Genomic DNA, 12017 nt, shown 5'->3' with positions numbered 1-12017 from the left:
AGAGCGTGTACTGCATTTCACTAGCCCAGTGAAAGATCTAACTTCAAAATTTGAAGTGTGGTTTCTACTGAATACATATGGATTTTGCACGACTGTAAAATTAAAAAAAAAAAGTGTCAAATCATTGTAAGTTGGGGACTGTCCATATTGAAATATACGTTTTCAAAGTATGAAATTCAAGAGAGGAGTTAAGATGGCAGAGTAGTAGGAGGACCCTATGCTTGCCTCATCCCTTGAAAACAGCTAGATAAATATAAAATCATTCTGAACACCCAAGAGATTGATCTGAGGACTGAAAGGACAAACTGCACATCTAGAGGGAGAAAAACAGCCAGCCACACAGCATGGAGATAGGTGCTGTGGAGAGTTGATTTGGGGAAGAAAAGAACTGTGGGTGCTGTGGAAGGGAGGGAGCTCTGATCACAGAAAGAGAGTGAGAGTGAGAGAGCAAGAGAGAGAGAAAGCATGTACAGGGGATTACACAAGAAAAACTTTCCCCCAAAACCATTGATTGTGAAAAGGAGGGGGGTGATTATTGCAAGTTTTTATAAGCAGTGGAACTCAAAGTCTGAAGTTTTATAAGTCCCCACCACCACCACTGGGTGGAGCCTGGTGGGTGTAGCGGTGCTCCTGTGGGAAAGGAGGGCTGAGGCCCAGAGCAGACAGTATGGTCTGAGGATCCCGTGGATCACTCTGGGAGAAACAGTTCTGCTCTTTGAGTACATTTGGGAGAGGTGGCACCGCCTCTCAGGGGATAAATGAGATAGCGGGTGCCAAAAGAGACAGCAGGCACCATCGACCAGCCTCGTTGATGAGCATAGCAGCAGAGGCACATGCTGAAGGCAGCTAACCTAAAAGTCAGCCTTTGGCCATGCTATACCATAAACTACGAGCCCCTGTGCAGTCATGCCACTGCTTTTCTGGGACAGACCAGCACCAGCCACAGTGCAGTGAGACCCTCCCCCAGAATATCAGTGCAGGTCCTTTCCATGGCCCTAAGATGTAGACTTTTGAAACCCAGTTGCATGCCTGAGATAAAACATAAGAATACTGAGCCACCAGGCAGAAAAATGACTTGGACACAGACAGGGTGAAGGAAGGGATCCGGTGGAAGCCTGGGGCATGAGAGGAGATAGTTTGCTCTTCTGTGAGGGCTTCCTGATCAGTGGTGGGTGTGAACTTCCTGCTCTGGGGATGAGAGAGCTGGCTGATGCCCTTTTTTCCCCACACATCAGCACAGACAGACTTCAGTGAGCAACACAGTGTCCCCAGGGGAGGCTGCCGTCATTACACCAAGCCCTGCCCCACTGCACCCTGCAGGTGCATCTTTACTAGGGTAAGTCTGCCTGAGAACCAGTGCAGCAGGGCCCTCCTCCAGAAGACAAGCACAAACCCCTCACATGCACCAAATCTACTGATTATACAGTGCTGCAAAGCTTCTGCTCTAGGGGAGATAAGATCTACCTTCATTTAACAAGCAGACCAAAACCTACCTAGTTAAAACTTATCACAAAGTGGACAAGGTCCAAATAACCCCACTGCAGGCAAGGAGAAACCCTGCAGAGGACTAATCTGAGGAAAAGAGCAGGCAGAAATCAACAGCAGAGTGCACACAGCATACACAAAAAAAAAACTTCCTGAAGCGGCAGGACCTGTACACTATATGACCTCTTGTTAACATAATCATTACTCTCAGGAACAGGAAACATAACAGATTTTCCTAACACACAGAAGACAGAGGTCTAGGCAAAATGCCAAGATGGAGAAATTCATCACAGAAGAGATAACAAGAAGAGGGCATAGCCAGGGATCTAATCAAAACAGATATAGTAATATGCCGGAACCAGAATTTTAAACAAGAATCATAAAGTTGCTAGTTATGTATGACAAAAGCATAGAAGACACTAAGGAATCCCTTACTGCAGAGACAAAGGAAATAAAAAACTAGTCAGGCCAAAATAAAAAAATGCTATAACTGAGATACAAAACTGACTGGATATATTGACAACAAAGATGGAGAAGCTGCAGAATGAGTCAGTGATATAGAAGACAAAGTTATGGAAAATAATGAAGCTGGGGGCACCCAGGTGGCTCAGTTGGTTGAGTGTCTGACTCTTGATTTTGGCTCAAGTGGTGATCTCATAGTGAGTTTGAGCCCTGAGTCGGGCTCAGTGCTGACAGTGCAGGGCCTGCTTGGCATTGTCTGTCTTCTCCTCTCTCTGTCCCTCCCCTGCTTGTGTGCTCTCTCTCTCTCTCTCTCTAAAAATAAATAAACATTTAAAAACTATTTTTAAAGAAAATAATGAAGCTGATAAAAAGAGGGAACAGGTGCTTGGGTGCCTCAGTCGGTTAAGCGTTCAACTTCACTCAGGTCATGATCTCACAGTTTGTGAGACCAAGCCCCACATTAGGTTCCCTGTTGTCAGCACAGAGGCTGTGTTTGGATCCTCTGTTCCCCACCTCTCTTTGCCCCTCCTGCGCTCGAGTTTGCTGTCTCTCAAAAATAAATAGACATTAAAAAAAGAGGGAAAGCAAAACATTGGATCACAAATGTAGACTTAAAGAACTCAGTAACTCCATAAAATGTAGCATCATTTGTGTCATAGGAGTTCCAGAAGAAAAAGCTCAGGGAAAAAGGGGCAGACAGTGTATTTGAATGTATTATAGCTCAAAACTTCCATAACCTGGGGAGGAAAACAGACATTAAAATCCAGGAGACACAGAGAACTCCAATCAAAATCAACAAGAGCCAGTCAATGCCAAGAAATATCACAGTAAAATTTGCAAAATACACAGACTAGGAAAGAATCCTGAAACAGCAAAAAGAAAAAAGTCCTTGACCTACAAGGGAAGACAAATCAAGTTCACAGCATATCTCTCCACAGAAACATGGCAGGCCAGAAGGGAATGGCATGATGTATTCAATCAGCTAAATGGGAAAAATATTCAGCCAAAAATACTTTATTCAACAGGCTTTAATTCAGGATAGAAAGAGAAATAAGGAGTTTCGCAGACACAAAAACTAAAGGAATCTGTGACCACTAAAGCAGCCCCGCAAGACATATTAAGGAGAATGCTTTGAATGGGAAAGAAAAACCAAAAGTAACAAATATCAGAAATGAACAGAGAAAATCTCTAGAAACTCCCACTTTGTAGGCAATACAATGGCACTAAATTCATATCATCAATAATCACTCTGAATGTAAGTGGACTCAATGCGGCAATCAAAAGGCATAGGGTATCAAGATGGCAAAAACAAAACAAAACAAAACAAAACAAAAACAAAAACAAGACCCATCTATATGCTACTTATAAGAGACTCATCTTAGACCTAATGGCAACTGCAGATTAAAAGTGAAGCATTAGAGAACCATCTATCATGCTAATGGACATCAAAAGAAAGCCAGAGTAACCACACTTATATCTGATGAACTAGATTTTAAACCAAAGATGAAGTAGGACACTATATCATAATTAAGGGATCTATCCATCAAGAAGATTTAACAATTTTAAATATATATGGCCTCAACTCAAAAGCATCCAAATATATAAACCATTAACAAACCAATTAACAAACATAAAGACTCATTGGTAAAGCAATAATAGTAGGGGACTTTAATATCCCACTTACAACAATGGACAGATCATCTGAGCAGAAAAGCGACAAGGAAACAATGACTTTGAATGACACACTGGACCAGATGGATTTAACAGATACACTCAGGACATTTCATCCTAAAGGACCAGAATACATATTCTTCTCAAGTGCACATGGAACATTCTCCAGAATAGATCACACAGATTACAAATCAGCCCTCAACAAGCACAAAAAGACTGGGATCATACCATACATATTTTCTGACCACAACGCTATGAAACTTTAAATCAACCACAAGACAAAACTTGACAAGACCATGAATACTTGGAGATTAAAGAACATCCTATTAAGAATGAATAGGTTAACCAAGGAATTAAGGAGGAAATTGAAAAGTACATGGAAGCCAGTGAAAATGAAAACATGCAGCCCAAAACCTCTGGGATGAAGCAAAGGCAGTGAGAAGAGAGAAGTATATAGCAATCCAGGCCTTCCTAAAGAAGGAAGAAAGGTTTCAAATGCACACCAATCCTTGCACCTAACGGAGCTAGGAAAAGAACAGAAAATAAAGGCCAGAACCAGCAGAAGATGGAAAGAATAAATATTAGAGCAGAAATCAATGCTATCAAAGTTAAAAAAAAAAAACAACAAAAAAAAAACAGGACAGATCAATGAAACCAGGAGCTGGTTCTTTGAAAGAATTAACAAAATTGATAAATGCCCAGCAAGGTTGATCAAAAAGAAAAAGGAAAGGACCCAAATAAGTAAAATCAAGAATGAAAGAGGAGAGATCACAACCAACACAACAGAAATAAAAACAATAATAAAAGAATATTATAAACCACTATATGCCAACAAATTGGGCAACCTGGAAGAAATGGACCAATTCCTAAAAACATATAAACCACAAAAACTGAAACAGGGGGCAATAGAAAATTTGAACACACAGATAAGCAGTAAAGAAATTGAATCAGTAATCAAAAATCTCCCAACAAACAAGAGTCCGGGGCAAGATGGCTTTCCAGGAAAATTCTGCCAAACAGTTATAGAAGAGTTAACACCTATTCTTTTGAAGCTGTTCCAAAAAATAGAAATGGAAGGAAAATTTCCAAACTCATCTGCGAGACCGGCATTACCTTGATTCCAAAACCAGAAAAAGATCTCACTAAAAAGGAGAACTACAGACCAATTTCCATGATGAACATGGATGCAAAAATTCTCAACAAGATGCTAGCAAGCTGGATCCAAAAATACATTAAAAGAATTATCCATCACGATCAAGTGGGATTTATTCCAGGGATGTACGGCTGGTTCAATATCTGCAAATCAATCAATGTGATACATCACATTAATAAAAGAAAGGATAAGAACCACATGATCCTCTAAATAGAGGGAGAGAAAGCATTTGACAAAATATAGCATCGTTTCTTGAGAAAAACCCTCAAGAAAATAGGGCTAGAAAGAACATACCTAACGATCATAAAGGCCATGTACAAAAGACCCACAGCTAATATCATCCTCAATAGGGAAAAACAGAGCTCTCCCCCTAAGGTTAGGAACATGACAGGGATGTCGACTCTCAACACTGTTATTCAACATAGTATTGGGAGTCCCAGTCTCACAATCAGACAGCAAAAAGAAATAAAAGGCATCCAAAAGAGCAAAGAGGAGGTCGAACTTTCACTCTTTGCAGATGTCATGATTCGGTACTTGGAAAACCCAAAAGACTCCACCAAAAAACTACTAGAACTGATACATGAATTCAGCAAAGTCACAGGATATAAAATCAATGTACAGAAATTGGTTGCATTTCTATACACAAATAATGAAGCAGCAGAAAGAGAAATCAAGGAATCCATCCCATTTATAATTGCACCGAAAGCCATAAAATACCTAGGAATAAACCTAACCCAAGAACTGAAAAATGTATACACTGAAAACTATAGAAACATGAAAAAATTGAAGAAGACACAAAGAAATGGGAAAACATTCCATATTCATGGATTGGAAGAACAAATATTTTTAAAATGCCGATACTACCCAAAACAATGTACATATTCAATGCAATCCCTATTGAAATAACACCAACATTCTTCACAGAGCTAGAATAAACAATTATAAAATTTGTATGGAACCAGAAAGAACTCCAAATAGCCAAAGTGTTGTTGAAAAAGAAAACCAAAGCTGGAGGCATCATAATTCTGGACTTCAAGCTGATTACAAAACTGTAATCACCAAGAGAGTATGGCACTCACACAAAAAACAGACACATAGATCAATGAAACAGAATAGAGAACCCAGAAGTGGATCCACAAACGTATGGCCAACTAAACTCTGACAAAGCTGGAAAGAATACTCAATGGAAAAAAGACAGTCTCTTCAGCAACTGGTGTTGGGAAAACTGGAGAGCAACATGAAGAAGAATGAACGTGGACCACTTTCCTATAGCATACCTGAAAATAAACTCAAAATGGGTGAAAGACCTAAATGTAATACAGGAAACCATCAAAATCCTAGAGGAGAAAACAGGCAACAACCTTTTTGATCTTGGCCACAGCAACTTCTTATTTGACATGTCTCCAGAGGCAAGGGAAACAAAAGCAAAAATGAACTATTAGGACCTCATCAAGACAAAAAGCTTCTGCACAGTGAGGAAACGATCAACAAAAATAAAAGGCAACTGACAGAATGTGAGAAGACATTTGTAAATGACGTATCAGAGTTAGTATCCAAAATCTATAAAGAACTTATCAAACTCAACATCCAAAAAGCAAATAATCTAGTAAAGAAATGCAAAAGACATGAATAGATACTTTTCCAAAGAAGACATCCAGATGCCTAACAGACACATGAAAAAAAAATGCTCAACATCACTCATCTTCAGGGAAATACAAATCAAAACAAATTGAGATACCACCTCACACTTGTCAGAATGGCTAAAATTAACAACTCAGGAAACAGCAGATATTGGCATGGATACAGAGAATTGGGAACCCTCTTGCACTGCCAGTAGGAATGCCAACAAGAACCGAAGGGGTGTGTGTTATCTCTGATTACAGGTGGATAAGTGCAGAGGTATCTTTCCCATACTCCCTTGATTTCCATGCTCCTATACCTGAATTCAGAGAAGGGCAAAACACTCAAAGATGGTGATACCATGTGAGGGGAGAAATCTGGCTTCCTTTATGACTACATGGAGCAAAGATCTTGTCAACCCATACTGGATATGGACATAAGTAAGAAATAACTTCTATTAGGCTAAGAAACAACAATTGTGGGGTGGGGGTGTTTGTTATAGTAGCTAGCGTATGCTGGAGAATAAACATAGCATGATCAGAACACTTTTTTTTCCTGTTTTTTTGGTTAGTTGGTTATGGTGTTAGGAGGCAAGATTTACTTGGATATGATAGTAGACTTTATATACTCATTAAACACGAAGACATTTAGGATCATAATATTTTTACGATGAATATTTTCAAATAGATGTCATAATCTTAAAGAATGTAATCAAGTAAAAACATTAGGAACAAAAGATTCACAATTCCTTGAGTTCTACCAAATGTTCATGGTTTGCTCATTGTTTCATTTTCTAAGCTTAGAAAAAATATGTCTTTTTATACTGCTGCAGGAAAATTTGCTTTTAAACATAAAATTTTCAGCAACATAAAAAAGAAACATACGTTTTATATAAATATTTACCCACATATATGAATGTACAGTTGACAATTCTATTTTGTCACTGTAAACATTTCTATACTCTAGAAAGATGCGATGATGGGCTTCACATCTTCACTTCCTGTGGCTCCTACCACACCATGTGTGAAGTAAACAGTCTCCAGAGGCTCAGCTCTTGTGTTATTCTGGGAGACTCCCAATCTAGTGTGGAAGGGTGTGTGCATGTGTTTGTGTGAGGCATGGAGCAGGGAGTGAATTACGCCTCTACAGAAGACTGTAAATGTCCAAGACAAGCACCATGAGTCCTCACTTCCTTTCTGGCACAGAGGGGGTACCCAGTGAAAGGAAGAGGATTGATGGAGATAATACAGGTGAAGGCTCTGAGTTTGGGTATATTTGAGAATCTGAATTATGGGTATCAGGAAGAAATGAGGAGAAGAGTCACATATGTAGACTTCATACTCTGAAATAATCAGGGATCGGCTGGATAACTCAACAATCTGGAAGTCAGATTTGAGGGCAAAGAATCAGAGTCAGCTTGGACAGCACTAACTAGACTCTGGTGTTACTGAGTTGCAAGAGGAGCCCTACTCTAGTCCTGGATTCCCAAAGCAACAGCCTCTGGGTGGCATTGCACAACCTCCCATTGCCATCCCAGGAAGACTCCATGGGGGCAGCCCCCCACCCACCTAGTACCAGGACCAGATGCCTCTGGACGAGGCCTTCCTCATTACAAATCTATCTGTGTATAGGTCCTACTTCACAAGGGAAAGAAAAGCATTGAGTCAGACCATAGCACACGGTCAGGAGTGGAATTGAAAGTACATTTAAAGGGGGAAGAACAGAGCTGATCCACTTGTTTTCACCATAAGTCCTTCTTCAGATGAAACCTGCACAGCTGGAACTCACGTTCTATGGTACCAAGACCCACAGCCAAAATCAGAGGCTCAGGAGCCCAGAGTGTTTGGAAAGAAAACTTGGTAGAACGTGTTTTTGGTGCAAATGAAGGAGGAGTTATGACTATGGGTGACAGCATGCTGCAAGGCAAATTGGATTCATAATCAGAATAGAAAGAGGCTTAGCACCCAGTGGTTGGTTCCCCAGGGGGTTGCTAGGCTGTGGATACCATTGCTTCCCCTGGGATTTCTGCTGAGCTGTCACCAGAGTGACCACTGAGGGACAGGGTTCTGGAGTCTTGGGGTGACCTGGCTCTGGCACCTTGGTGTAGCACGGCTCCTTTGTTTTGGGAACACATGGTCCCTGGGTTCAAGGCTGGCAGGGCTGTTTCACCTGCTGCTGCTGAGGTGTGGGGAGAGGGGTGCAGGGCTGCTTCTGCTAATGAGAACTCATGCTCCCCAGCAAGCTGGATCTATAGACAGAACAAATGACTTAAACAAGGATTAACTAGGGTAGAAGCCACGTTCCATGCTGCTTCAGTTCTCTTTTTTCTCTTTCGACCACAAAGGACACTTTGATGATTTCTGAGCCTTTGAGGAGGAATATAAAGGCAATTTGGTTTGTCTTATTTGAGTAGGGCCTCTTTCTTCCTGGTACATCTTAAAACCCAATTAATAACACAATACAACAGCAGGCTCCTGGCAGGGATGTGAAATCCCAAGATTGGATCATATGGAGATGTGATATTATTAAAAAAATATACAACAACAACTGAGTAACTTCAGCATGCCCACACATTTCTGATAAATAGAATGCGTTATCATCTGTAAGATAATTTCTGACTTCTCTAGAACCCACACCATCTTGCCTCTGGCTTTGCTCCTACCCACCCTACCTCAAATATTTTCCTCATTCCTACTTATTCGAGTACGACCGACCCAGCCACCATGGATCATAGACCACCTCATGTGACACTTGTATGATGCTTTTCAAGAGCAAGAGTTCCAGAAATCATTCCTCTCCCAAATATCACAGTATTTCACTTGCCCCTCTCACCTCAGGCTGATGACTTTCTACATTGAATTTTAGATCTTTGTGCCCATGTCTTTTTTTTTTTTTTTTTCTTAACAAACTGTAGTTTCATGGAGTGTATTCCCGGTTGTCTAAATGTGTTTTAGCAGACAAAGTATCAAACATAATAAATTCTCACAAAATTATTTATTGAAAGAATAAAATTCTCTGTATTTAAATTATGCATTAAGCAGTAATTATAACGTCACTAAAAGTGCTGTGGAGCTCAGTTCTCATCTTTATCCTGCTGATTTTGGGTTTTTGCACAACCCAGCCCTCTCTTACTAACCCAGCAGGAACCTGTGGGACAGAATTGGTAATATCTTAAGTCCCTTTAAGCCCAAACTATAATTACCTTTAAAATAAAGATATTTCTAGAGGCTATAACTCTGATGACTGAACTCCAGTAATGGGGGAAAGATACCAAGATAACCAAGGAGGTTCCAATAAATGTCAAATACCCTGAGTGAAAGGTAAAGAGTTGCAAGAAAAGAGGCTCACCTGGTATGCAGAGAAGAGCAGGCTGTGTGGTCACTTGGATCTTATGTGGTGTCCCCAGCCAACTGGCTTTTTATACAGTGATAGAGACCTGTCTCAAGGAAATGGGATCTTTTTTGGGCTGCTGTGTCTTCATTATTTGCCTGCTAAACATGATTCACCTCAAAGCCCTGATTTACCTGTTGGCTCAGCTTTTGTGATGAAACCACCCACTTGACAATTTATTTTTTGGCACTTGCTGTCTGATAATGATGTCACCTTGGCTGAAACCCCACTGAACATCCTTTTAACCCAGATGTAGTGTTGATGGTGAGAGTGGTATGGCTTGAAAGGAGAGAGAAAGAAATTCTAGGGCTGCTGGAACTAGAAACGGCCCTGTATTCTAGAAGATCTTAATTCTTAGCACAGACCAGTCTTGTTGGGCTGCTTAATACATGAACGGGATGTAGATGGAGGTCAACAAGATCTTTCTGGTTCTTCTGGGAGGCCAAGGGCATGGTGAAATGAATTTCCCCCGGTGGAAAAAAGTAATTCTGTTTATCCATCACTCAGTGTAGTCAGGCTTGGGGTTGCAGGGGGTGGCGGGAGGAGAGAAAAGGCTAAAATGATTCTTTGGGTCATAAAAATGCTTAACTCCAAGAAAACTCTCAGAGTCAATAGCCAACAGGGCATGAAAACCCTGATTAGTGAAAACAGGGGGGAAAGCAATCAGGTTCAACAGCCTCAAGTAATGCAGTACTGTCAGCCCATCCACTTATTCTGTTGATGTAACAGCAGGCCCTGAAGACCATGCATGTAATGGGGATCCCTTCCTGGGGCAGCACAGGGGCAGCACACGGACAATATGGGATTGTTAGATCCTTTATTTATTTTTTTAACTTTATTTTTTTTTCTTAAAATTTACATCCAAATTAGTTAGCATATAGTGAAGCAATGATTTTAGGAGTAGATTCTTTAATGTCCCTTACCCATTTAGCCCATCCCCCCTCCCACAACCCCTCCGGCAACCCTCAGTTTGTTCTCCATATTTGTGAGTCTCTTCTGTTTTGTCCCCTTCCCTGTTTTTATATTATTTTTGTTTCCCTTCCCTTATGTTCATCTGTTTGTCTCTTGAAGTCCTCATATGAGTGAAGTCATATGATTTGTGTCTTTCTCTGACTGACTAATTTCACTTAGCATAATACCCTCCAGTTCCATCCACGTAGTTGCAAATGGCAAGATTTCATTATTTTTGATTGCCAAGTAATACTCCATTATATATACATACCACATCTTCTTTATCCGTTCATCCATCGATGGACATTTGGGCTCTTTCCGTACTTTGGCTATTGTTGGTAGTGCTGCTATAAACATGGGGGTGCATGTGTCCCTTTGAAACAGCACACTTGTATCCCATGGATAAATGCCTAGTAGTGCAATTGCTGGGTCATAGGGTAGTTCTATTTTTAGTTTTTTTGAGGAACCTCCATACTGTTTTCCAGAGTGGCTGCACCAGCTTGCATTGCCACAAACAATGCAAAAGAGATCCTCTTTCTCCACATCCTCGCCAACATCTGTTGTTGCCTGAGTTGTTAATGTTAGCCATTCTGACAGGGGTAAGGTGGTATCTCATTGTGGTTTTGATTTGTATTTCCCTGATGATGAGTGATGTTGATCACTTTTTCATGTGTCGGTTGGCCATCTAGATGTCTTCCTTAGAGAAGTGTCTATGCATGTCTTTCACCCATTTCTTCACTGGATTCTTGGTTTTTAGGTGTGGAGTTTGATAAGTTCTTTATAGATTTTGGATACTAACCCTTTATCTAAAATGTCATTTGCAAATATCTTCTCCCATTCTGTCGGTTGCCTTTTAGTTTTGCTGATTGTTTCCTTCACTGTGCAGAAACTTTTTATTTTGATGAGGTCCCAGTAGTTCATCTTTGCTTTTGTTTCCCTTGCCTCCCAAGACGTGTTGAGTAAGAAGTTGCTGTGGCCAAGATCAAAGAGGTTTTTGCCTGCTTCTCCTCAAGGATTTTGATGTAAGGCTTCCTGTCTTACATTGAGGTCTTTCATCCATTTTGAGTTTATTTTTGTGTATGGTGTAAGAAAGTGGTCCAGGTTCATTCTTCTGCATGTCGCTGTCCAGTTTTCCCAGCACCACTTGCTGAAGAGACTGTTTTTGTTCCATTGGATATTCTTTCCTGCTTTGCCAAAGATTAGTTGGCCATACGTTTGTGGGTCCATTTCTGGGTTCTCTATTCTATTCCATTGATCTGAGTGTCTGTTCTTGTGCCAGTACCAT

Source organism: Puma concolor, chromosome C1 (assembly GCF_028749965.1).
Source record: "Puma concolor isolate L17-30 chromosome C1, mPumCon1.1.hap2, whole genome shotgun sequence".
NCBI classification, from domain to species: domain Eukaryota; kingdom Metazoa; phylum Chordata; class Mammalia; order Carnivora; family Felidae; genus Puma; species Puma concolor.
This window is presented reverse-complemented; position numbering follows the sequence as displayed.